This window comes from Cydia strobilella, chromosome 18, assembly GCF_947568885.1.
Source record: "Cydia strobilella chromosome 18, ilCydStro3.1, whole genome shotgun sequence".
Classification (NCBI taxonomy): Eukaryota; Metazoa; Arthropoda; class Insecta; order Lepidoptera; family Tortricidae; genus Cydia; species Cydia strobilella.
Window position 1 is genome coordinate 5,245,350 of NC_086058.1, and position 27,002 is coordinate 5,272,351.

The window sequence follows — 27,002 nt, forward strand, 5'->3', positions numbered from 1 at the left end:
CGTTAATTTTCCTGAAAACGATGTCTCCGCAATTTCTTGCTCCTTCTTCACTGATAATAATGTCTAGAAATGTTTATGATTATTGTTTATCTAATCGTATATTTATGATATTTATCTATAAGCTAACATTGTCTGACACTGAAAATAAATATCATTGCCAATGTCGGAGTTGAATTTTCGACTTTATTTCCTTGAAATAAAAATGAAATAAGGTTTAATATGTGGACTATAAGCCATTAAGCTTTTACTGCACAACAACGTGCACAATTTATGACTCAACTTGAGATACACGCTGAATATTTAGTAACATTCACGGAGGCTTGTTCGAACATTAAATATTTTATTGGTGTGTTGTCGATATCTTTTCCGCTCGCATCAACATATAAGGAGGCCGATTCCGATTTAACAATGTTTGTTAAGGTTTTGTCTTGTTTTGATACGTTACATTACCTTGACAATTGGTTTTGGTTTTAATTCAAAAATTAAAATTCAAAAAGGAATAGTGTCAAAATGGTTTCTCAAAATGCCTAAACTTAAAATCGACGTGGTGCCATAATTACCAAAATTTGAATTAACCAAAATTAAAAAGTTTTATTTTATGCAAATTAATAGTCTTTAATTCCAGCATATTGTAAAAAAATAATTATTAATACGAGGTTATAAAAATGCACTTAAGACATAGTTCAACAGAATATATTTAAATAGAAGTCCCATCGGAAATTCGGCATGAAACATACTTTTTAGGGTTCCGTACCCAAAGGGTAAAAACGGGACCCTATTACTAAGACTCCGCTGTCCGTCTGTCCGTCCGTCTGTCCGTCTGTCCGTCTGTCTGTCACCAGGCTGTATCTCATGAACCGTGATAGCTAGACAGTTGAAATTTTCACAGATGATGTATTTCTGTTGCCGGTATAACAACAAATACTAAAAACAGAATAATATAAATATTTAAATAGGGCTCCCATACAACAAACGTGATTTTTTTGCTATTTTTTTTCCGTAATGGTACGGAACCCTTCGTGCGCGAGTCCGACTCGCACTTGGCCGGTTTTTGACATTTATTTGAGACGGACGAAATAAAAGCCATTATGATATTCGGTCATTTTAAGAAGAAAACAATTTGACATTTAGGCATTTTGAGACTAAGACAACTTTGAGGACATATACCTAAAGATAATAGCGTTATAATATTTTATTTTTATTTTAATAATATTTAGGTGCAATGAAACCAAAGCGACAATCGGTCACGCTGATTGACCCGTCAGAGTCAGACGCATCATAGAATCGTGTCATCAGGCATTTCATGCGAGCCGTGTTAATGACGTAATGGTCGTGTCAAAACTATAACAAATTGTTAAAGTAGAATCGGCGTCAGCGGGCCGCAATTAATATCATATCCATAACATTTACTTATTATTACTATAGAGACGACATACCAAACAATGAAATTGTCGCAATCACAACCTACCACGCGACCAAAACGGCGTAAGCGCCGTAAAATTCATGGCGCTTACGCGTTTAGATCGCGAGGTTCACGCTCCGCTTCTATGGTTTAATGCCAACACGGCAGCAACTCATGGCGCAAAATACTGGTTCTGTGCCGTTTCTATACGTTAGTTTAATGATCCAAAATAGATTATTATGAGATATTTAAACTTTGAATTGTCCTTACGGTAACATCAATATAATAAAGTCGTTGAACTGAACATTGTACCTACCTACCTATTGTACCTAGTTACGCTACAACAATACTACAATACAAATGTCGCTAAAGTTGTCAAACAGTATGAAAATTCGTTTCATTATGATAATTATCTTATCAACACTACTATTGTAGTAGATCTATAACGTATAGATAAACGAGTAAATAACAAAAACAAACATATTTGTTTAAACTATTCTAAGAGTGATCCCAAATTATGTATAGCTACGGAAGGTTATAGGTAAGTACCTAATTTTAGCATTGACCATTTGGTTGTAAAGCATTTGAAAGAAAAGATAAAGGTATGTTAACCTTTATCAAAGATTGTTAGGCACCAAATGTCCCTCTCGTTAATACCTGTAGTACTAATACTTCAATGAACCATTTTCAATCGGAACAGATATCCATTTCCTTTGTTTCGTTAATTTTATTATTTTAAATTAAGAGGATACTTTGTGAATTATAATTATCGCCTAAGTGGGTGAGACGTCTTTTTCGGTTGTACTAAAATTGTCGATATTTATTTCAGCTGCTCTTACTCGTACAGCAGAACGCGCATCATAATACAATCACTTTTAAAACGATTTTATGTCATTTTACACTGATCCTGCAACTTGGTTTCAATCATTTTCGTCTTTCCTTTTTCACTTCCCTTTAAAATATTCTTAACCTTATTTTACTGTATTTGAATGTTCTAAACATAAATCGCGTATGACTTAAATTAATAATTGAAAAGCTACTCACGCGTATCGTCATACTGGACTCCGTTTAGCTCACTGAAGCACTTCTGTATGGCCCTCGTGTTCCAAGGTGTGGGGTCCCAGCACAGCAGCCCGTCGTGGTACGCTGGGCAGTAGTTCCCCTCCAGCCCATCGTTCTTGGCCAAACAATCTAACGTCCTCGCACTGAGATTAGCCTCCCCCAGTGTCTCCTGCACCTCGATCGTGCTTAGATCCTCCAGTTTGCCGAATTTTAAAACTACTTTACACAATATTCACAGTCTTTTCACTTGCACTCGCACGTTTCCATCGCGTTGCAGCGTAATTAATCTAAACTTGCGTTTCAAGTGTTGTGTGCTGAAACGGGCCGCAGAGTCCCCAGTGAGACGGGCATGATAAGGTTGTTTGCCCGCGGCTTGTGTTTTAACTTATCAAATGATAAGACAGCGAGAGCAAACATCGGCAGTCTATGGGAGTATTTGCGTATCGTGCAAGGAACTCTGCCTTTTACATAAATTGCCTCCGTTCAATTTAAACTTTCTCCTTGGACCTGAAAAGAAACGTCAGATTGTAAATTAAGGTCGTTGGAAATTGTACTGGTTGGATACAATTTGATTTGCTATACGCTAAGAGGAGGAACGCTGCCGGTGAAGGTGACGCAGTGTTACTTCATATTTGTTTGAGTTGAAAAAATGGGTCGATACTCATTTACGCTTGAGTATTATGTTGGTAGGGCATGTGATACTAAGCTTTTGTGAGATTCAATCACATTATTGCCAATAAATTAAAATTTTGCTCTGACATTGGTCAGCGACTTTATTAGTAGATACAGTACAGTTATGGGTCTCCGGCAAGCTCGGTTCTCCATACAAATGTAGTTCCGCTCTCATTTTAAAACGACTAGCTAGATTGCTCTGAAACTTTGTACTTACAATAGGATAAGGTATATCTATGTCTGTAATTAGTTTAAGTAGCTTCAGCTAGCATAGTTAAAAAAAAATAAAGCGAATTTAACTTTTTCATACAAAACTTGTTTTTGATCTATTTCGTTTGTTTTATAATATAAACTAGAGTGTACATGTCATTGTATTCAAATATATAATTTTGCTTGCAGTTGCTAACGACAAAGCGAAGTTGGCTCAGCTTTATTCATTCGAGAAAACTGCTTTTGCGTCTAGTCTCTAGCCTCTAGCCTTTAACGAAAATTCCATTCGGAAACAGGAAACAGCTGGAGGCAAAATTCTATGATTTTCAATTCAATTCAGTTCAATTCGTTTATCACTATATTCACTCATTACGGTATTTATCACTCATAGTAACATCACAAACAACAAAAATAAAATTAAAAATACTAAATCAAAAACAGTCAAAATAATTAATCATAATAATTTTAATGACGGCTCAGGAGCTCAGGATTGGAGCAACCATGGTTGCTTTGATATGGTTGGTTGGTTGGATTTGTGAATGACGATATAAGCGTTTCATTGTTTTGGACTTAGCTCAATAAACACTAAACACGTATGAATTTGAAATTAATAATGTTAGATCACTGCTGGATTAGACGACATCAGCAAACATGGGCGTTGAGTATTGCTGATTAATATTTCAATTATAATTTATTAATATAGCCCAAACCCTCTTGCGCATGAAAGGAGGCCTGTACTCAGCAGTGGGACATATATAGGCCGAGTTATTAATAGAGACATAATTATACCGACGTTATTACTTAAAAGAAAGAATTTATTTATTTATTTATTTTAAACTTTATTGCACAATATAACAAATAAAGTACAAATGGCGGACTTAATGCCTAAAGGCATTCTCTACCAGTCAACCACCAGGCTAAACAGAAACAGTGATAGGTGCAGGCATTGAACAAAAAAAAAGCAGAATAGGTAACTTAAAACAAAAAATATAGCGATAAATAATACACACTACCGAAAATAAACTTACATATACATACTATACATACTATAATTAAATAAACTTACATATATATTACTTCATTTTATGTACCCAGTGCAAATAATACTATGCCTACGATGGACAACTAACCAGTGAGCTTGTCGAAAAAATGCTTGCGTAACATGCGCTTAAACGAGAGCTTGGTTGGAGCCTGTCTGATGTTGAGTGGGAGATCATTCCAAAGCCGGATCGCGTGAAGGGTGAAGGAGTTAGAGACAAAACCGGTGCGATGAGAAGGAACAGTAAGCTTGAGACTACGGGACTCACGAAGGGTGCAACCTGATCGGGCGGTTATAAAATTAAATTTCGAACTAAGATAGCCGGGCGCTTTCCTTCAAGAATTTTTCTTTCTTTCAAGAATTTGTTATGATATTGAATTTTTATCCACAGTAGGGTAATATTTGCAATATGATACGTACATATAAGATATATTAGCAGATGTTGAGATTTTTTGCAGAGGAATTAGTAAATAATTAATAAATTGTGTCCTAAAGGACAGGTAGCTAACTAATAAGTTAAGCACCTCCTTAATTATTTATTTCACAACATTAAAATTGAATGCAGTGCCCTACAGGGTTCATAGCTGATCAAAATTATTATGTAACACCTTATTATGTACCTATGAAGGCAATAAATGACTGAATACTGAATAATATAAGGTTGACAAATTCAAATCAGCAACAGGCGTCGTCATTACACACAAACAATAAAGCTATCCGCAACAGGCCTACTTAATTTATAATCAATTCTTCAACAAGATAATAAAACAGGTCAGTTTTACACACTGAACCATTAAGATTTATAGCACGTTATATGACCAATAACTAATTTGAACCTTAAGGTATTGCAACAAGATAAATTACTCTCACGGAGTAAGGATGTCGTGTTATTAACTTATTAATGAACACAGGTAAACATTGACACAATACAAGTCACTTGACAAAGTTGGGGAGTCGGGCCGAGTGAACAATCACGTAATGTGCAAGTTTGTGGAGGGAGTGGTAAAGTTGAGATAAAGATTTCTCAGTATCACGAAGTTAATTATTTTTAAAATTTCTTCCAATCAACTTAAAATTGGATTTAAGTTAAAAAAAAACAAGTACGGTAAAAACGAGGCAAATGTTCTAAATACGTTTGACATCGTTTTTGTCAAAATCGTAATGAATTTTAGGGTCCCCTTTTACAGTATATGATAAAAGTTTTTTTTATTTCATGTACCAGCACGTTTATCTACAGTTGTTGTTTCCATTTTTCCTTTACTCTAAGAACAAATTAAATTAAACAAATTAAACAAACAAATTAAATCGAGGACTGCCCGCCTGCCAAACTGTGGAAATTTTTGAAGTCACTCGGAGTGGGCAAAAATCAACCAACTTGTTTGGGTGATGTCAATGTAGACGATATCAATAAACATTTTAGTACATCTTCAGTTTCTCTGGACCCATATACTAAGCTGTCTACATTGTCACTTCTTGCCAACTCTGTACGTCCTGACTTACCTAATTTTGAATTTAGCAAAATATCGCCGCAAGAAACACTAACCCTCCTTAAATCTATTAAGACCAAGGCCGTCGGTGAAGATAATCTGGGCGTGGACATGCTCATGCTCGTTGCGGACTTCATTACTCCTATCCTATCCGATATCATAAATTTTTCCTTGTCCTCGGGTACCTTTCCTTTAGCGTGGAAGTTCGCACATGTTATCCCTCTTCCTAAAACCTCCAATCCTATCTCTTTTTCACAATATCGCCCTATTTCCATTCTCCCTGTACTGTCAAAAATTATAGAACACCATGTTAACCGTCAACTCCTATCCCACCTTAATAGTAATTTCCTATTGAATCCCTTCCAGTCTGGATTCCGCCCCGGGCATAGCACTGTGACCGCTCTGGTTAAAGTCACCGACGACATTCGCCTTAATATCGAAAGCAAAAAACTGACTATTCTGGTTCTTCTAGATTTTAGTAGCGCATTTAATACAGTGGACTTTGATATTTTACTCGGTATCTTTCAATCTTTAAATTTTTCCCACAACAGCTTATCTTGGTTCCGCGATTACCTGTATGGTAGGCGCCAGCGTGTTATGCTCGATGACAAGTTTTCCGATTGGCGCGAACTCTTAGCTGGTGTTCCACGGGGAGGAGTGCTTTCTCCTCTGCTCTTCTCTATCTTCATTAATGGTATCACAGAGTCCCTTAAATCCTCTTACCATCTTTATGCGGACGACCTACAGATCTATGCAGCGGCTGGCATTGATGATGTCCCTTCGCTAGTCAGTTAAATAAATGATGATTTAGAACTGATTCGCGGATGGGCATGTAACTTCGGTTTAAAGGTTAACGCACAGAAATCGCAGGCAATTGTTATCGGTAGTCCCTATTATATTAGTGGGCTCTCAGACATGGTGGTACCCGACATTCTTTTTGATGGAATTCCCATCTCTTTCTCCTCTACTGTTAGGAATTTGGGTATCACCATGGATGAGACGCTTTCCTGGTCGGCCCATACGGCTGAGGTGAGTAGGAGGATATTTGCATCTCTCCACTCTTTAAAGCGTCTCCAAAACTTCCTCCCTGTTCACACCAAGCTGACTAAAGCGCGATCCCTCTTGATGCCACTTCTGGACTATGTTGACATTGCGTTCGTGGACCTCAAAGAGGAACTACTTGACAAGCTGGAGCGTCTCCAAAATGTGTGTATCCGTTACATTTTTGGTTTGCGGAAATATGACCACATCTCCGACTTCCGTTCTCAGCTCGGTTGGCTTCGGATCCGTCGGCGCAGGGATGTGCATGTCTTGTCCTTACTGTTCAACGTCCTATTCAATCCGACCTACCCTCCATATCTCTCTGAGAGATTTACTTATCTGGCAGATGGTAGTGGTCATCGCTTGAGATCGAGTGCAAACCTGACTCTCGCTGTGCCGTGTAACAAGACCCGGTCATATGCGAAGTCTTTCACAGTGCGCGCTGTACAGTTGTGGAACAAGTTGCCATTATCCCTTAGACAGTCCCAGTCGGTAGCATCACTCAAGGGAAAATTACATAAGTTGTGGCTTTCTGATGACTTGTGTTGTACTTAGTTGAGTACTAAGATTATTTATTTAGTTGTGATAATATATATATATATATATATATATATATATGTATTTATGGGTATATATTTGTGTTTATATGGATATGTATTGTATATATATGTTTATTTTATATTCTAGATTACAGGTTTTAATTATTTACGTTTGTAATAATTGAACCATAATTTACTTTCTGTTCATAGTGTTCGTTTGTCTATCTTGATCTGTTTATTGTTTCATTCTCAATTGCTCAAAGGTTGACTGGAAGAGATCCCTTATAGGGATAAGTCCGCCTTTGTACATTGTATATATTTATGTTCTTTTATTGTGTTTGTAATCTGTCTTATGTACAATAAAGTGTTTACATACATACATACATACAAATTACTTACTATGAAAATATTATAATATGTGTTTTTCAAGTAGACACACTACTATTTAAACTATCAGACAGGCACCTGTCTCGTAAAGGGGGACGCTGGTTCGATTCCAGCTCTGGACACTGAAGGCTTTGGTCATTTTTTCCTTCGTAATTATGACATTTATTTCGGTTTATTTTTCCTTTAATTCAAAATTCTACTGGACGATTTACATTAAATTCGTGCTGCAGAATAAGTAATTAATAACAATTAATATCGAACAATAAAATGGAAATCGCACCGTTCAGAACACAATTATCAACTCATCTTGATTACCGTGTTGTCTTTATCAACAACGATTTACCATACGCTGGGCCCGTTAGCATATTTGTCAATAAAATTTCGTTTTCATATATATCCGAATAAATATGGAAATGTTTCTCCGCAACCGTTGTCCTGACAAATGGATCGTTTGTGAGCTACGAATATTTCTAATTCAATAGAAATCGTGGATAGTGCAAGGCTTTGGAAAACAATAATCTGGAACGAATTCGGAATTGGTGCTATAATAAAAGTTGTTCAGTATGACCTATAAAGTCACTACGCAGAGTACCTATGGCTGGTGGTTAACCCTGTATTTATCTAGGATCCAAAACATTTTAAAAGCCAACCGAAGAATCTAAAATTCAGAAAGTGGTTTTCAAGCTAGAATTTTAAATTAGTTATTTACCAACATGTTAATTAAATTAAGCTGGTTGAGCTCGAAGTTAACTAACTTACTATTGCTATATTAACTTGGCTGGCAGACCTTGGGAGACCAAAGTTCTTAATGTTCGCATGTATTCCAGACATTAGTTCAAAATGTTAACAGCAAACAAGTACTCCTAACGACCGGAGCACATTTCAAAGTGTTTGAATGTGTGTTAATTTAAATTGGTATATTCTTCAAAAACAATTTTAGAATTTAGATAAATATGCCAAGTAATTATTGATACTCTCAGGTAGGTATCTAAACAAAGAATTTTGGTAAGTTAATTAAGATACCTACTACTTGTTTCAATCGAAGTGCGATGTTCTTAACACTTCGCGTTCGTGTATTATTATCATTCTGAGGAATGTTTTTATACGTAGAATGAAATGAAGCGATTTTTTCCGGCAACTGGTTTTTCGTTTTTATTACCTACATGAAAGTGCGTGTAAGCAAACGTTTTCATTAACCTACCTTATATACCTCACTCATCTAACGCAGCGTAGGTACTAAGTAGGCGAACAACACGCGAACGCGGAGTGAATCAATCCTTTGATAGCTATAGAAGTGCCCTACGTGGGCCGTGGGCCCGCCGCGCCGCTTCGCTTCGCGTTCGCGAGTTGTTCGCTTACGTAAGACGCAGCGTTAATCGGCTCCATAACACAGGACACGAACGTAAAATTTACTACTAACATCATAACCATCCCTTTTGGCTTTACTTGGGTACAAAACAAAAGCAATAGAAGTCCGTAGAGTCCCACCACACAAATTAATTCGCGAGGCACGGTCGCCGTCGAATCGACCCATTTCCGCCATTTGCCGAAGGAAATTACCGTTCCAGACTCGGTGAAAAAATGGAAATTACTCGTTCGCGTTTCTACGGGAATTTTAGCAGTCTATGTATGTATGTGGCATAGGTAATTGTGAGCAGGTACGAAAGTAATCAACATTTTGTTGCACAAAACAAGTAGACGGGTACCTACAGCGGAAGAAAGGCTAACTTATCGGCGGGTCACTAACGTCTTAAGTCGAAAATTGCTCAAATTTAACTGATTGTTTTATACGTCTGAGTCTTAAGGAAGTTTTATTAAATAGAATAACCTAAACCTATAACTAAAGATCCTTAAATATATAATAAGAGTATGTTTGTGTCGTGTGTTCCACCGTAGCTTCAAAACTATTGAGCCTATATTTTAGAATGAGGTGTCAACCGATGTCCCGGCTTCGAATCCTGGTAAGGGCATTTATTTGTGTGTTCATCACAAATGTTTGTTCCTGGGTTATGATGTTTTCTATTTAAGAACATAGCTGCCGATGACATACAGTTAGTTTTACTATGGTTGGTTTATCGAATAAGATCAGCATATTTAAAAAAAAATAAAAAAATTAAGTACTGTACTGTGTATTTAAGTATTATACTGGCGTCTAGTACCCACAGCACGAGCCTTGCGCTGCGTCTTACGTAAGCGTACAACTCGCGAACACGAGCAAACGGCGCGGCGCGGCGCGGCGGGCCCACGGCGTTCGGGTTCGCAACGAGATCGCCCACGTAGGACACTTCTATAGGTATCAAAGGATTGATTCACCCCGCGCCGCATCGCTTCGCTTCGCGTTCGCGTGTCGTTCGCCTACTTAGTACGCAGTACGCTGCGTTACTGAGCTTACTTACTGTAGGTGTAGCTCGATCTGTGTAAAATTTGTGTGGATGTAAAAGAAAAAAGAGTTTTTTTTACGAGTAGACGGGTTAGTTTTTTAAACGTTTTGCTTGTCCCGTACAATTCCGTACGTGTTTTTAATTGTAGAAACCAAGCAAAGTTTTTTCCGCGAACAGTTTATCAAACCATGATGAAAGTTTTTTCCGTGAACAGTTTATAAATGATTTATCATGTTTACTGGATGATAGTGCGTGCAAACGTTTTCATTCAGTTAGAATTGGTACAGTGAGACGGTGTTATCTTTGCTTTCTTGACATTAAAACCATAGAGTAACTTATACTAGAGCGATACTGTCATAGTAAATTTTGTAACCCCAGTAAATTCACTGCCATCTGTCGACACACTTTAAAACTAAAAATGAAGATTTATAAAAATACGATAGAATGTATTTAAATATAGATAAATGATTTTTTTTATTTGCATTAATTATTTTTATGATTTTGACCCATGTTCTTTCACTGATATGCGTTAAAATTGTTAAATAACAAACGAAACCGTCAACGCCATCTATACGACTGTAGGCCAAAACTAGTAGCGCCCTCTGAACGAGAATCAAATTTTCTTGATTTTCGAGGCACGTTTTTTCCTTAGACTGTATCCACCTATTACGGAGTTATATCTATCTTTGTTAAAACTAAGGTCGCAGTTTAACATTTACTAAATCAAGATGAAGAGCTTAGCTACTGCGTCTTCGAAACTACAGACAAAATTATATCACTATTAAGTTATAAATTAATTACTTACTTACCTACTCCTTTTACCTAAATAGGAACCTATTGCATAGTACGTAACAAATACCCAAAAAGACACCCAATGAGCGGTGAAGATGTTTTAGAATTAGTTAAAGTGATGATGTTATTATGATACGACCGTAAGAGTGTTTTCACATTGTCAGATTCGATATCGACTGTCAGATACGACTCCAAAGAAGTAAAATGTAGAATAGTGCTTTTTCATTTTTTTATCTTCGTTTAATAAATGATCATTGGTCAAAAGACGTTCATGCAAAAGCAATGTAGCGTACTAAGAAGGCGAACAAAACGCGAACGCGAAGCGAAGCGATGCGGCGCGGGGTGAATCAATCCTATGATACCTAAAAAGTGTCCTACGTGGGCGATCTCGTTGCGAACGCGAACGCCGTGGGCCCGCCGCGCCGCGCTGCTGTAAGACGCATCGTAAAAGGACTTGATGCCATAGAGCACTCTCTGTGGCATCACTCATCTTACTCAAAGGGTTATCCAACATCCGATATCGGATAAGACAATGTGAAAACGTCTAACACGACTCGTAGTGTATTTAGGACTTTCAGCGCGAGCGATGAACGCATCATATTAATAATTGATTCAATATCTAAACTTTAACAGTTTTTACAATCATATATTACCGCTCAAGATGGCATTGGGTCGCCTTTAGATAGATAGATTTTTATTGGTATTAATCATACACTGTCAGCTACATAACAATAATTAATTACAAAATGATAATAAATTACCAAGAAAAGAGTTCAGTTTATCACATTAAATTTGCAACATACTCGCTCATTAAATACTTAATTCATGTTGTGTCAAATTACCAACATGTTACCTACATGAACGTGTCAATAATTAGGTGTTAGTAGGTATGCTTCGGCTGAAATTCGAGGTGGGCAGGCCATTTGTCACGTGGCACAAAAGGGACGTCATTAATGAAACCCAAGTGTGGCTCTTCTCGTTCAGAGCTTAGCTTAGTGACAGGTGTCACAGTGTACATGCGCATTGTCCTATCTGGTCAAGGGCCTGACACTCTTTGATAGAGAAAGATAGTCTTATTGCGATTCCTATAAGAGCCATGCTTTGTCCTTATCACCGACCGGGTTTTGTTTCATGGTCGGGTTATGGCAGCATAGGTAGGAGGCGATGGCGAAATACCGAAATTTATAAGAGTGAAAGTGAAAAAGGATTATGCTGCCATTGTGCATGAATATGTCTTTCTCTTACCCCTGGTCGCTCGGTTTAATGTCTATAACTACTATACTATGTCTATGTATCTGGTACATGATTCCTCAGCGTAATATTGTCAAAGTATAAAAAACTCGTAGGCGTCGTATCAAAAACCAAGTAATTAAATCCGACTCACGCTTGACTGATTTATAATAGGTTTTCCTGTTCGGAGATAAAGGGGGGGGGGGGGGTGGATGGTCATTGTTTGACTTCTAAACCATTTATTTTAAAATAACAAAAAATATATATTTGAGCTCTTTCATTTGATATTATGTAACACAATATAGTTTGAAAAACTATTTTTTAATTTTCTCATTTACCCCCCAAAAGTAGTCCCCATGTTTAAAATTAATTTGTGTACGTTACATCCGTCTTTGAGTCGCGAATTTACATAAGTGTACCAGATTTCTACGTAGTTTCGGCGAAAATAGGCTGTGACAGACGGACAGACAGACAGACGCACGAGTGATCCTTTGATAAAGGGTTCCATTTTTTCCTTTTGAGGTGCGGATCCCTAAAAATCAAACCGATGCTTAAGACTTGGTGCATTAATGTACGTATTAAGACAATAAATAATATAACTTTAAACTAGTATGCTCCAGGCTCCAATTTGCGCTATGCACGTATATAGCGATGTCTCGCTCACACACCGGAGTGGCGTGCGGATCATTTAACGTAAACGTAAGTTTTTTGGACCGTATTTTACACGCATCGGCACTATCGACAGTTTCATGAAACTGCATTGTCAATATGTTTATGCGCCTTTCAAAAAAAGGAGGACGGTCTAAAATTCGAACTTCTACTATTCTATGTTTTTGGTTGGCGATTCGCCGCATATTAAAATTAATTCATTCGAGAGATCAGTGTAGGTAAATTATACTTCGTCAACATTACCTTAGAATTTCGTCAATTAAAAATCGTTTAAAAGACTGTTGTTTTGAGTTTCTAGTTTAGTCTTTATTGTTTGTATAACGTTTGATCTAATAAATACACTTAAATATTAATTTTATTCTGTTTTTAGTATTTGTTGTTATAGCGGCAACAGAAATACATCATCTGTTAAAATTTCAATTGTCTAGCTATCACGGTTCATGGGATACAGTGTAGTGACAGACAGACAGACGGACAGAGGAGTCTTAGTAATAGGGTCCCGTTTTTACCCTTTGGGTACGGAACCCTAAAATTAGACTAATATAATGGAATTTTAGGGTATTTTCGGAGTTAGCCGATATTTTTTTACCCGAATACAACTTATGCATAATTCCTTTCAAGACAATCCAAATTTCTAAATTTTAATCCTTCATGTTTAGCTCTGTGATAGAATATTGAATAGTAGATTGTGTCACGAGGGAGCTTAATGACATATTTACGGCGAGGGCGTACAATTGAATCCTAAACAAAGCGAAGGATTCTATAATAGAATCCTGAGCGTAGTGAGGGATTCAAGTGTTAACGCCCAAGGTGAAAATAATTTTGCTACCATGTGACACATACTGCTTTTCACATCACCTATGAGGAAATTATATACATATATTAGGTTTCAAAACATTATTATTTTAAGCAAAGATCGATACGGACAAAGTGCCAAAAATATGTATACACGACCTTAGTATAGGTACATACTTCTGGCACTTTGTCCGTATCGATATTTTCAGACGTGACTGTACTGACAAATTAAAAGTACCTACAGCTCATAATTATGTACCTAATATCTTTTCAAAGACAGCAGCAAACACCTAAAATGATACAATGAAAATCAAGTACATTATTTTTGTAGATTTTTCTGGTAACAAATTAGCTCTTACCCCTTTGAACCAAATCTTCGGAAGAACACTATGAAGACTGATATCACTTATATTGATTATTAAAAAGTTATTGATTTAAACTACGTATTTACAAATTTATACACAATACAGAACCGCATAATTATGTTTTGTGAAATATTTGTACAAAACTTTTTAAATATAAACTTTTTAAATAGGCTATTTGGCTTATTTTTGAAAATGGTTTCAATTGATTGTTTATGATTTAATAATTACACTACATTGATATTTCCGTGAAATTTACTGTATTAAATATAAAAAAACAATGTTAAAGTTTATTTATTTTGAACGCGCCTTAAACGCTGTTTTTGCAAAGGGGCTAATCACGTGACACGAGTGACGTCACACGCGAGTAGACTCAGTCAATGACCTTACGATTAAATTACCTTACGAATAAACGATTTTGTAATTACCAAATAGTACTTTTCTAATTATAGTATAGGTAGGTTAACTCGTTTTCACTAATAAAGCTAAAAAGTTGTAGTAATTTTTAAGATTAAAGTAAGTAGCTGACGTGTAATCACGTAATGCAAAAAGCTGTGAGTTTAAATACAATTAAGTATTTGATTGAACACATATCGCAAACCTGTCTGAAATTTTGATAAATATAAGAATTTCTGTTTATTTATGAATGGGACTATTTAACCGGTAGTTTTTCTAATAATATGATGCTTATATTTGGATCTAATATAAATTTCTAGGCTCTAAAATATTAATGCACGGCCAAATTATATTATTATACGCCCAATGAAAGTTCATGTTTAATATTTTAGTTGCCCGGTTAATAATAAGCCTTTATGAATCAACTAGCGACCCGCCCCGGCTTCGCACGGATAGTTCAACTAATTTACACAAAACCTTTACACATTATACATATAAACCTTCTTCTTGAATGAGTGATTAAAAAAAACCGCATCAAAATCCGTTGCGTAGTTTTAAAGAACTAAGCATACATAGGGACAGACATACAGTCAGCGGAAAGCGACTTTGTTTTATACTATGTAGTGAAGCATGGCTTAAAATATACAAACAAACAAAAAGGAAAGAAGATCAAAATAAGAACTTTATGTTTATCCTTATTTAAGGATATCAGGTCACGGACTATCGGAAATAAGCATCCTTGTGTCAAATTGGCTACCGATTGGCAAATCAGGGGGTCACAGGAAAAGCAGAGCTCAATAAAAACGGAGATAAGGAATGTTTGTATTTCTTGTAAATATGTCTATGTTTATACTTTCCGCAAATCTGGCTCATGTATATCACGTGAATGAGTTTGTTTTTATTTTGTTTTTTGGCTTTTCCAGCAATAAATCATTTATAAGAAAAAAAACCCGACCAATGGGGGATGCCGGTGAAAGATTATTATTGATGGTGCACTCTTAGATTCCATTCAATGAAATTAAAAAGACAGCATCTTTTGCCTAATTATATAGAAAAGTAGGTAAAATCACCCAGTTTTCTAGTAGCATTTTGTTTCTGTGAGGATCGCAGTTCTAACCTAACCCAATTTTCTGATAGCAGTTCGGTTCTGTGAGGATGACAGTTCAATCGTAACCTAACCCATTTATGTAGTAGCATTTCGATTCTGTAAGCGTCGCAGTCCTAACTCTCCGGGTCCGGGTCCGAGTCCGAGTCCCAGTCCAAGTCGAAATCGCCAAACGTGTAGGTACTATGCGTCGTTGAAGAGTTCTTTTCTGATCATCATCAGCAGCTCCATTTCATCAAATGCGACAGTTTTTAATGTAAATGCTTCATTTTCTGATGAAAATACAAAAATCTCTATACGTATTAATATTTGAGGAGTTCCGTCGATTCCTCATGGATCCCATCATTAAAACTCAAGCTTGACAAAAATGTGTCCTTAAAACTTAACTTGCTTACAAACATAATGGAGAGGACACATTGCCAAACGTGAACTATGCGTCGTAGAAGAGTTACATTCTGATCATCATCAGCGGTTCCACTTCATCAAATATCACTTTTTTAAATCTTATTGCTAGATTTGTTGATGAAAATACTAAAATCACTATATGTATGCCTTTAACATTTGAGGAGTTCCCTCGATTCCTCATGGATCAGAACTGCGTTTTGACAAAAAACGGGACCAATCTGTATGTATATATGTACTTACAATCAAATAAAAACCGGCCAAGTGCGAGTCGGACTCACACACGAAGGGTTCCGTACCATTAACTATAAAAACGGTCACCCATCCAAGTACTGACCCCGCCCGATGTTGCTTAACTTCGGTCAAAAATCACGTTTGTTGTATGGGAGCCCCACTTAAATCTCTATTTTATTCTGTTTTTAGTATTTGTTGTTATAGCGGCAACCGAAATACATCATCTGTGAAAATTTCAGCTGTCTAGCTATCACAGATCACGAGATACAGCCTGGTGACAGACAGACAGACAGACGGACAGACGGACAGACAGACGGACAGACGGACAGCGGAGTCTTAGTAATAGGGTCCCGTTTTTACCCTTTGGGTACGGAACCCTAAACAGGAATTTTCAAAATCGTTCCAGAAATGACAGAGTTATGGAGTAACAAACAAAAAAAAAAAACGGAGTTGATAACCTCCTCGTGCGTCGTGCCTATACGTCGTATCCCCATGAGCTTCTCGGGTTTTATGTACTTAATAAGAACATTGCAAGAAGGCATTAAGTAATTTTAACTAAATTACCGTTTTTTTTTTCGGAAAAGGACCTCCTCGGTCAAGTTAAATGAAGTTTATATCGCGCACCTATGCCAAACGAATCAATTGACATCTCATTCAGTAGGTTTTTACGGTATACGATCATACACATACATACAAAGGCGACTGATCTCATAACTCTTATTTGCCTTTTCTTCCTTACCAATAGTTGGGGATTTTTTTTAATAGTTTAATTCTAGATTAGTTCGCGAAACCGAACTAATTTTTGTATAAGACTTAGTTCGGCTTCTCGGGCCACAGTGTATCTAACTGCGTTACCTATCCAAAAATCGAAAACATTGCAATATCATACCCCCTTATTCATAAAACTGATACCCAGGGACAAACGATTACGTACGGTTTATTAGATTTTATTTGACAGATTACGACTCAAGGAACCTAACCTAGGTGAAAACGCTAACCGAAACTTTAATGAAATTAGTCATGTGATTTCGTTTTGCATTTGTCGGTGTACGACGTGCGATTGTCATCTAACTTGGTACGATTGTCACGACTGGGGTATTAAAGCTCCCTACCAAAAATCTTCATTGTTTTGGGATGATGATAATTCCTCAATACGCCTGTTTTTGGCAAGTACATACATAAGCTCTCAGACGATAAAGCAATAACTACCCGATTTTAGCATAAAACCATCGTCAAGGCGATAACTTCATAAGGCGCATTAAGCCGGCGTTAGCTGCTTTCACCCAAACATGCTTAACGTTATGTTTTTGTCTGTTTATTTAATGAGACTAATACGGGCAGATATAACCTTGGCCTTTTTACATAAGAAGATAAAGATGCTTAACCTCAAAAATAAAATCTACGAAGAAATTATTAAAATATATTTTCGAGGTCAGCAAAAGCTTTGAGGGTCATCTGACACCTACTCCTTGGAAGTGTAGTGTTCTTTCGCACGCCCTTGGTAGGAGAGCCGGAAAATATACTTTGCTGGATTTGGGGCGGGTTTACACGCCTGTCAGAGAAATATTTTTTATTTTTTCCATTTCTGCATACTCGCAAATAAATGTACTTCTATTTTGCAGGATATTTCGACGCCGATATTCGGTTTACAAGTCTATTTTAAGATTTTGACATATTTTAAATATGGGAAATAATTGAATTATACTTTTTGTCGGTCAGATACTGTATAATATATTATTGTAAAAAAAAGACTACTCGTGTTCTTTTAGTTTACAACCTGAAACTATTTCGCAGCGAACAATATATAAATATTAAACTGTTATGGTTTTACAAACAATTATGTGTCGTTTTATTTCTAATTATTTTTAATGATAAGTTAATATCTTGGCGCAGACGTTGGCAAGATACAAGAATAGTAGGAAGGTATCATTTTAAAAATCACATGGCCGTGTGTAAACTCTATTAAATAAAGAGAGACACAATATAGTTTTGTATTTTATTGTATCTAGGGCAGCCAGGGCAGGATACCGCAACAAATTGTATGTTAAAGCATAACGTAACACAGTGTACACCTACAATACATCAATCAGTTTAACTTTAATTATTATTATTTATTATTATTCAGAGTCCACTGTGTCCCACTGCTGGGCAAAGGCCTCCCCCCTCTTTTTCCACTCGTCTCTGTTTAATGCTATATCCGGCCAGCCTGTCAAGAAGGAGTCCAAGTTATCCCGCCATCGCCGACGAGGTCTGCCGGATCCCCGGTTAGACTCGTGGGGCTCCCACTCCGTGGTTAACTTGGCCCAAAAGTCATCCTGCATTCGGCAGACATGACCAGCCCAGTCCCATTTCAACTTGGCCGCTTTCCGAGAACTTTAGAACTTTAACTACTTAGTTGAATAAACTTTAACTTTAATTTCTTAACTTTAACTTTAGTATAACTTAATTCACCACCCCACCGCGCAGTGAACGTGTTAAAAAAAGATTTAGCCACCTCATAAACTCCCGTTCTGACAATTACGAGTGAAATAACTCAAGTCCGCTGTCGCGGGGACAACGATTATAATAACTTTTTAATCACAGCGCTTCGGTATTGTATTGTGAAATTCTACTCCCATTTAAAGTTTTTTTTATACCACGTCGGTGGCAATCAAGCATACGGCCCGCCTGATGGTAAGCAGTTACCGTAGCCTATGGACGCCTGCAACACCGGAGATGTTACACGCGCGTTGCCGACCCTTTAAAAACCTGTACACTCCTTTTTTGAAGAACCCCATACTGTAGCCCCTCGGGAAAACCTCGGCAGGGAGCTCATTCCACAGCCGAAGCGTACGCGGGAGGAAATTCCTCTTAAACCGCACAGTACGCGACCATTTAGGTGCTAGGGTGTGAGGATGAACAGCCGATGGCGAGCGGTGCGGTGATAGAAAGCGGCCGTTGGCATCATGTCAAACAGTTCTTCAGAGCACAGCCCATTGTACAAGCGGTAGAACACGCATAAGGAGGCGAAGTCTCTCCCTAGACTTAAAGGTTCAATACCGCTTGTGAGTTTTGAACGTTGAATTTCGATTCGTGTTTTTTTTGTTAGGTGTTAATTATGACATTTTTGAACCATTATATGATGTGATATTTGATTATATTATTGTGATAAATGAATAAATTATATTGTGCTTTTTAGAAAATGTTGTGACTTGTGATATGTATACCTAATCAATAAACCTACCATGATTCTGATTCCGTATTTTAATTAATAGTACAACCCGGTCACAATATCTGTGCACCTCGCTGGAATGTGGCGCCTCTCCCGCTTCCCCTGTCACCTCTCCGCGCACTCCCCGGTGCGACAGTACGGTTAGCATCTTCGTTGCCGCTACACCTCCACATTTCTCGAAAAAACTTTTTTTCACACCGTACCCAGACCGCCGATATGACTTCACGAGGTCAGGTGCACAGATATTGTGACCGGGTTGTACATTTGAATGACCGAAACTTGTTATCGATAGCTAAATTTTATATTACCTATAAGTATGTTCTAAATTATTGATGTTTTTAAGTTTCTTTACACTCCAGATATGGAATTTAACCGTCTAATCATTAATTAAGAAGTTTTTTTAAGTTACACTTAATTATGACATTTATGACCACGTAGTAATTTGTTATTAAATTTACCGAGCAGCAACTTACTGCAAACATTGAAACATAAAATGACATGACATTACGAGATACGAGCTTTCTAATAGTAACTGCTAACAAGCGTTGACAGTTACTTTAAAAAGATCGTATCACGCAACTTGTGCGTTGTATTACATTGCGGGCCGAATTATTTTGTATGGTTAAAATTTTCATTGTATTTCTAAGCAAAATCAATCTCAATAATTGGGGCATTTTCTATGAAAAGGGATCTTATTGTCGATGGCGCTTACGCCGCACAGCGTCTCGCGGCATTGTATTTATATCGGAGCGTCGTTAATAATGGCGTAAGCGCCGTCGACAATAAGGGCCCTTTTTATAGAAAATACCACAATTATACTTCTTAGGTCCTATGCTAACCACCGTTTAAATATTCGCCCGTATTGAATTTACACACCTGTATACGATGGTCGAAGGCTAAATTAAGTTATAACCATGTGATAAAACAAAATTATGAGTAAAGTAATTAAAACATTGAGCTAAGTATCATATTTGAATTTAGCCTTGAGGACCAATTCAATACAATAAATACAGTGTACCATAATTAGGTAAAATTAATAAATATGTGGGAAGGCCCCAGACTAGATGGACCGACGATCTGGTTAAAGTCACGGGAAACCGTTGACTGAGGGCAGCGAATGACCGTTTGTTGTGGAGATCCTTGGGGGAGGCCTTTGTCCAGCAGTGGACGTCTTTCGGCTGAGATGATGATGATGATGATGAATAAATATTGGACAATCTTACACAAATCCCTCTAGGCTCTAGACGATTATAATTATATTACAACAAGTAGAAATAAACGACACAATACAATTTAAATAATATTATAAAAATCTTAACGTACAGTCGTGTAAAAATATGGGTGCATGCAACTTACTCAAAAATATGTCCCATAGTTCTTAGTTGGCTGACATAAGAGCCATATTTTTGAGTATGATGAGTGTACCCATATTTTTACACTTGACTGTACCTAAGAGTACCAATAAAGTAACAAAATATCGGAACCCTGAAAACGAGATTAGGATACATATTTTGTTTTGTCTTCTGTAGTCCTCTTATTTGTAATACTCGATATTTTCGAGAACCTCGTCACAAAAAGGAATTATATATTTACAAATTTCGCACTTTCAACAGTTCGCAATCAATTAATCAAATTCAATCAAATCAATCAATCAAAAACTTGCAATCAAAACTAAAACCGAATTAAATAAATAGTACGCAAACAAATTGCAAGTGAAAGTTTGTGTTAAAAATTTGAAACTCACTGGTATCGGCTCGGAGCTTAACGCGAAAACAGCCGCAGGGGCACAGCTCAATTACAACTATTGGTTTCGCTTTTGTGGCGTATATTTGACAGTTTAACTAGTTTTACTCCGCGATTCTGTTTTGCGCTTTTAAATTTTCTTTTTTGAATGTCTAAAATTAAATTATTTAACAATCTTGCTATGACAGTTAAGCTAAGTGAAACACATGGACGCACTAACATAAAAATAACAATGATAGTATCTGTAAGTAAGTATTAGGGCTGTGGAGTAGGTTAGAATTGATAGTAGCTACATATTTATTATTTAACTATTTGTTCATTGTATGTTATTTTATGTATCCTTTCTTCTTGTCTGTTACCTTCCGTGATTCTTCTCACTTGATGGTCTCATCGGAAGATGAGCGCTGGAAGTCACCAGCAACATGCTGAGATGAGGCCATTTCGTGGCACTTTAATCTTATTTTATGTTTTCTTTTATATTATATAATGCCTTGTTTGTTTGTGCTTACGAATAAAATCTTATTCTATTCTATTCTATTCTATTCTATTAATGGTTCTCCTAGACTGGCAGTTATATAACGTTATATACCTAACACTGTATGACATAATATAACACTATAAATACTATCATGTTGTCCCTGTCATACAATGTTGTATAACGGTAAATAACTGTTAAGTGCATTAAAATATGCTTATCTGACACAAATGGTACGAAAAGTAATAATTTAATCTAAGTACAATTAATTTATCATTCAAAATCATGACACACAAACAGTCCCACATCGCCTTTCATTCCGTTAATAGATTCATTAAATTCATTAATGCTATCAGCGCTGCCAGCGCTATCAGAAGAGGGATCAGTCGACAGGAATTTAATTATGTCCGCCATTTCATAATCTTGGTGCCGATAGAACAATTATATTATTCTGGTACTTCCTATTTTTCAGGATATTCAGTTTTGATACTAGAATCAATTTCAGTATTTTAAAATCCTAATCACATGAATTCGCATGAACATTGCACAAATTATTCCTAAAAAATGGTGCGTAAATTAGGGACAATTCGCTTGCTCTTTAAAATGCATATATATTATGGGCGTATAGGTAAGTACCAAGAGTTCATGGAGTAAATAGATATAAGTTAAAGAGCAATTTATAACAATGAAATGGAGATTTAAAATATACACGAATAATAATAAATAAAAAAAAAACTAGACAGTAACTTACAAAAAAAATGGTACATACTATTCGATTCCTTACTTTTAATTTAAAAAATATTAATCGAACTTAAACTATCGTGAGACATATTTCAAAATCGCTCGTGCCTGAGGAAGGATTCCCAAAGAATCCGAAACATGTCGCCAAAAGCGACTAAAAATAATAGTGAGTAAAAACCGTACTTATCTAAATATTTAAAAAAATATTGTATAGCGATCACAATTTCTTTGTTTTTCCATACATCGAAACGGCTTCTAAGCAAAAGCGACGTTACATGGTGACGTCACGATGTGTTGCCATATTAAATTTGATCCTCAAAACAAACCTGGTCGACTTTTTTATGCGATTTGTTCGATATGCTACATTACATTTTTATATTCTATCTTTGTCTTATGTCAACTTAGTTTTAGATTTAAGGTTTTTAAAAATGTTGCCACGCCCTAGTAGGGTCCATGTATGTACTTTCTAATAAAATAACCAACACCATGGTTGCAATAAACGATTATGATTATGATTACCTGTGTAATATTAGAGGCTGGTTAGCAATTGCCACAAAACTGACGGTCAGTTTTAAATCACATACATTTTGTCACGACGATTAGACGTGACTTAAACATAAACACAACTTAGGCGCGATTTAACGTACCTAATAAGTTAAAATGAAAATGCCCATATTCAGGCGAGGGATGACAACATCAAATAATCATTAGGCATTTTCGTTTGCCCTTCCCTTCATTAAATATATTATAAAGCTGTATTAAATGTAAGCTTTAAAATCACGGCCTAATAAAGGGATAATTTGTTACATAGAATGTGTGGCCAGACCAGGTAAAGTAAAATTTGCTTACTTTGCTCTAACATTCTAAAATTAATTTAAATCATTGTGATTAGGTATGTTGATATACACGGTGGCTAAAAAATAAGTGCTTTTCTGTTGCCAGGGAGGTTTTGGGGTTATACTGAGCAACTTTTACTATGGAACCAACTCCGAAATCACGAAGAAAAATTTGGCTGTTTCATACATTTTGGTCTATTTTCTATGGGAGGGTATTTTTTTTGCGATTTCGTGGTTGGTCCCATAGTAAAAGCTGCTCAGTATAATTCCTCCCTCGTACGCTTCGGCTGTGGAATGAGCTCCCTGCCGAGGTTTTCCCGAGAGGCTACAGTATGGGGTTCTTCAAAAAAGGAGTGTACAGGTTTTTAAAGGGTCGGCAACGCGCATGTAATATCTCTGGTGTTGCAGGCGTCCGTAGGCTACGGTGATTGCTTACCATCAGGCGGGCCGTATGCTTGTTTGCCACCGTCGTGGTATAAAAATAATAATAATCCCAAAACCTCCCTGGCAACGGGAATGCACTTAGATTTTAGCCACCCTATATAATTATGGCGATTTAAAGTAGACGATCATTATCACTTTTTGACGTGATATTATTATTCAAACACTTAAATGAGGTAGTTTTCATGTATAAAAACTGTTGGAGCACAATTAGGCAGTGGGGGGCAAAGTAGGCACATTTTACGATATGTATTTGAATTTTGTTAGCAACTTCGCTACGAACTGCTACGACGTAGCACGTAGCAAATATATGCATATGGCATCTGAAGCTAAAATCCGTTTTTAGCGGGTCTATCGCTAAAAAAAATTAAATATGATTAAATAACCTCAATAAGGTTATGTAATCGAAATTAAACTATCGTGAGACATATTTCAAAATATTTAGATCAGTACGGTTTCACTCACTATTATTTTTAGTAGCTTTTGGCGATATGTTTCGGATTCTTCGGAAATCCTTCCTCAAGCACGAGTTAAGGTTATGTAGTAGATGATGAACCTAGACTTATATTGGCCGGGATTTAGACCGTGATTACCTTTTGAATTGTTGATGAGCTCACAAACAATTCAAAAGGTAATCACGGTCTATATCCCGGTCAATATAAGTCTAGTAAAACTGACCGTGAATCATTCAAAACTCTAGATGATGAACCTGTTATTGAATAAATTAAAGACGTTTAAAAGTCAGAACTAAACTATCTTAACAAATCTTCAAGCTGGTGCCCAAAATTTAAACAGCCATCCAATTATGTTGCTCTTGAGTGTTCCTGCCTGCCATATTTAAATTGTAACTCGCTTTGTAATATAATTTTAACCTTGTCACAGACAGGTAAAGCCCCAAATCAGGCCTGTCCACTAAACCGTTTGTAGGTATCATCTGGCCGTCACAGTGCTCTGTCCAGTGTCTGTCTGCTGTCTACAACAGATGTACAAATTAACCCTAAAATAATCTGAATACTGTATACGGGGTGAAATCTTTTAGGTGTATACAATATATTATGTTATGTATATACGCGACTGTAACTACTCGTTACTGTGAGCAAATGCCATTTTGTGTTTTAGTCATTTCAGTTACAGGCATTTTATTTTAATGTTAGGATTTTCAAAATTAGTAGAAACACGTGTTCTACGTATTGAATATTGATCTTTGATGTTAGGAAAAATCAACTTTAGTCAACTTTACTGCCATACGGCCACAGAATGTTATGCCAAGAATATATTAAGAAAACTGCTTTTTAGGCAAATTAAAGTACCTATTAAATAAAACTATGAAAACGGATTATATCGCGTATATTGAATTTATAACGGGTATTGAATTTATAACGGGTGTCACCCGTTGACCACGAACGCTGTAAAGGGTTCGAAATGTCGGGATGTGTTATAAATTCAATATACGCGATATAATCCGTTTTCATAGTTTTATTTCATGAGTAACTATCGCGGTAACCGAAGACAATATTATAAAGTACCTATTATTATAATGACTTTAATGCGAAGACCAATCGTACCTATATTATGCCATGTGAAAATATGACAATCAATTCTATGCGAAAAAGAGGGCACGCCCGGCGACGATATTACATACTTATTATAGATAAATACATACTTAAGGGGCCTACTGATTATCAGTCCGATATCAGCCTGTCAGTTAAAACAAAAATTTGACAGTTCCGAACAACTGACAGGCCTATATCGTCCGGCGGACTGGTAATCAGTGGGCCCCTTTATATACATTCATAACAGAAACAAATATTCGTGATAGGCACACAAATAAATGCCCTTACCGGAATTCGAACCCGGGACCTCCTGCTTTCTAGGCAGGGCCAATACCGACTAGGCTATGAGGCCGTTGAATTTTAGATCACGTACGCGTTGCTGATCTTTCAAAGGTTATAAATTTACAAAAAAAAATTGTGTCGACTGTGATTTGCATTGCAAATATATTAATTAAAAAAAATCATAATGTAAATAATCTTGTTTGATTTTCGAAAACGAACTTACAACACTTGGAAAAGATAAATTAAGCGCTCCTTAAACTTGCAAACAAACTTTTTATGGCATGGGATTTTGTCATAAATACCTATAGTTGTTTAACGAGCCCTCGTGCGCCAAAGGTTACTTTTCTAATTAAATTTATCTTTAAATAATTACGTTTAAGATTTGGAGACTTAATTCTTTAATGTTAGTTTAAGCGGAAGGTGAGGGAGACAATTTTAAAGTACTTAAGTTACTTGATAAGTTAAGAGCATTAGCGTTTTTCATCAGACTTGGAGAAATGATACTGTAGGTATCTATTTAAAATGAATGAATAATTCCAATTAAATATACAAATTAATTCATAGCAACATTACCGATCTGTAATTAAGGAAGCTGCATTTTAATCCAGATCACGGATTTCACGCATATGGAGTTTAACATTCAGTGCACCGCAAATGTGTTATTTACGACTAAAATATTCAACAACTACTGAATTATGTAACACGAATTTGTGTCGAGTAAATATTTTCGGGCTTTTTGAAATATTTACCAACACTATTTTAATTTAATGTTTGAATTAAACAGTATAGTTACTATAAAGGGGCCCACTGATTATCAGTCCGCCGGACGATATCAGCCTGTCAGTTAGAACAAAAAAATTACAGTTCCGACCAAGTGACAGGCCGTTAACGTCCGGCGGACTGGTAATCAGTGGGCCCCTTAACTGTTCCAAATTTTATCTTTCTACGTCTAACAGTCCCTGAGAAAATGCCTGTAACCGATTTACAAAATGGAAGTGATCCCATAAGTGCTCTGTAAACAAAATTATGCAGGGAACAAATGGTTTTAGATTCATCGTCGGCCAAAACGTTTTTAATGCAGTACAAAAACGGTTTTGGCCAGCACTTGTACTCTTCTGGGACATTCCACTAGAATAACTTACGAGTGTACTCTATTTTGAATAAATATTATGATTATGATTATTATGTAGCTCAACTAACTGCCATCAAACTGTTTCGCAGTTTGGCAGTAATATTTCAATGTAACACCTATGTACCGTGTGTTATGAAATTAAATGAATAATAATAATTATTATTATTTATTGTTTTAAGCTACGAAGTTGAGTTTCGGTTTGACACTGTACAGTTTTAAGCCCTACCCAACATTAACGTTGAAACAAAAAAATGGCTTTCTAGCCTTTTACCCCCGTTTTTGCATTGGGGATTAATAAAAGTATAATGTAAGCAACGCTGGTGGAATGATCTTTTATAGTTGGTCAAGCAAATCATGTCAGTAAATAGGAACAAAGAAAACTA

The 27,002-nt window shown here is 36.4% G+C and overlaps 1 long non-coding RNA gene across 1 annotated transcript in view; it reads left to right on the top strand.

Moving 5' to 3' along the window:
- Positions 1 to 27,002, top strand: part of LOC134749449 (uncharacterized) — a 604,512-nt gene that overhangs the window by 395,983 nt on the left and 181,527 nt on the right. The gene's annotated exons all lie outside the window — the stretch shown is intronic.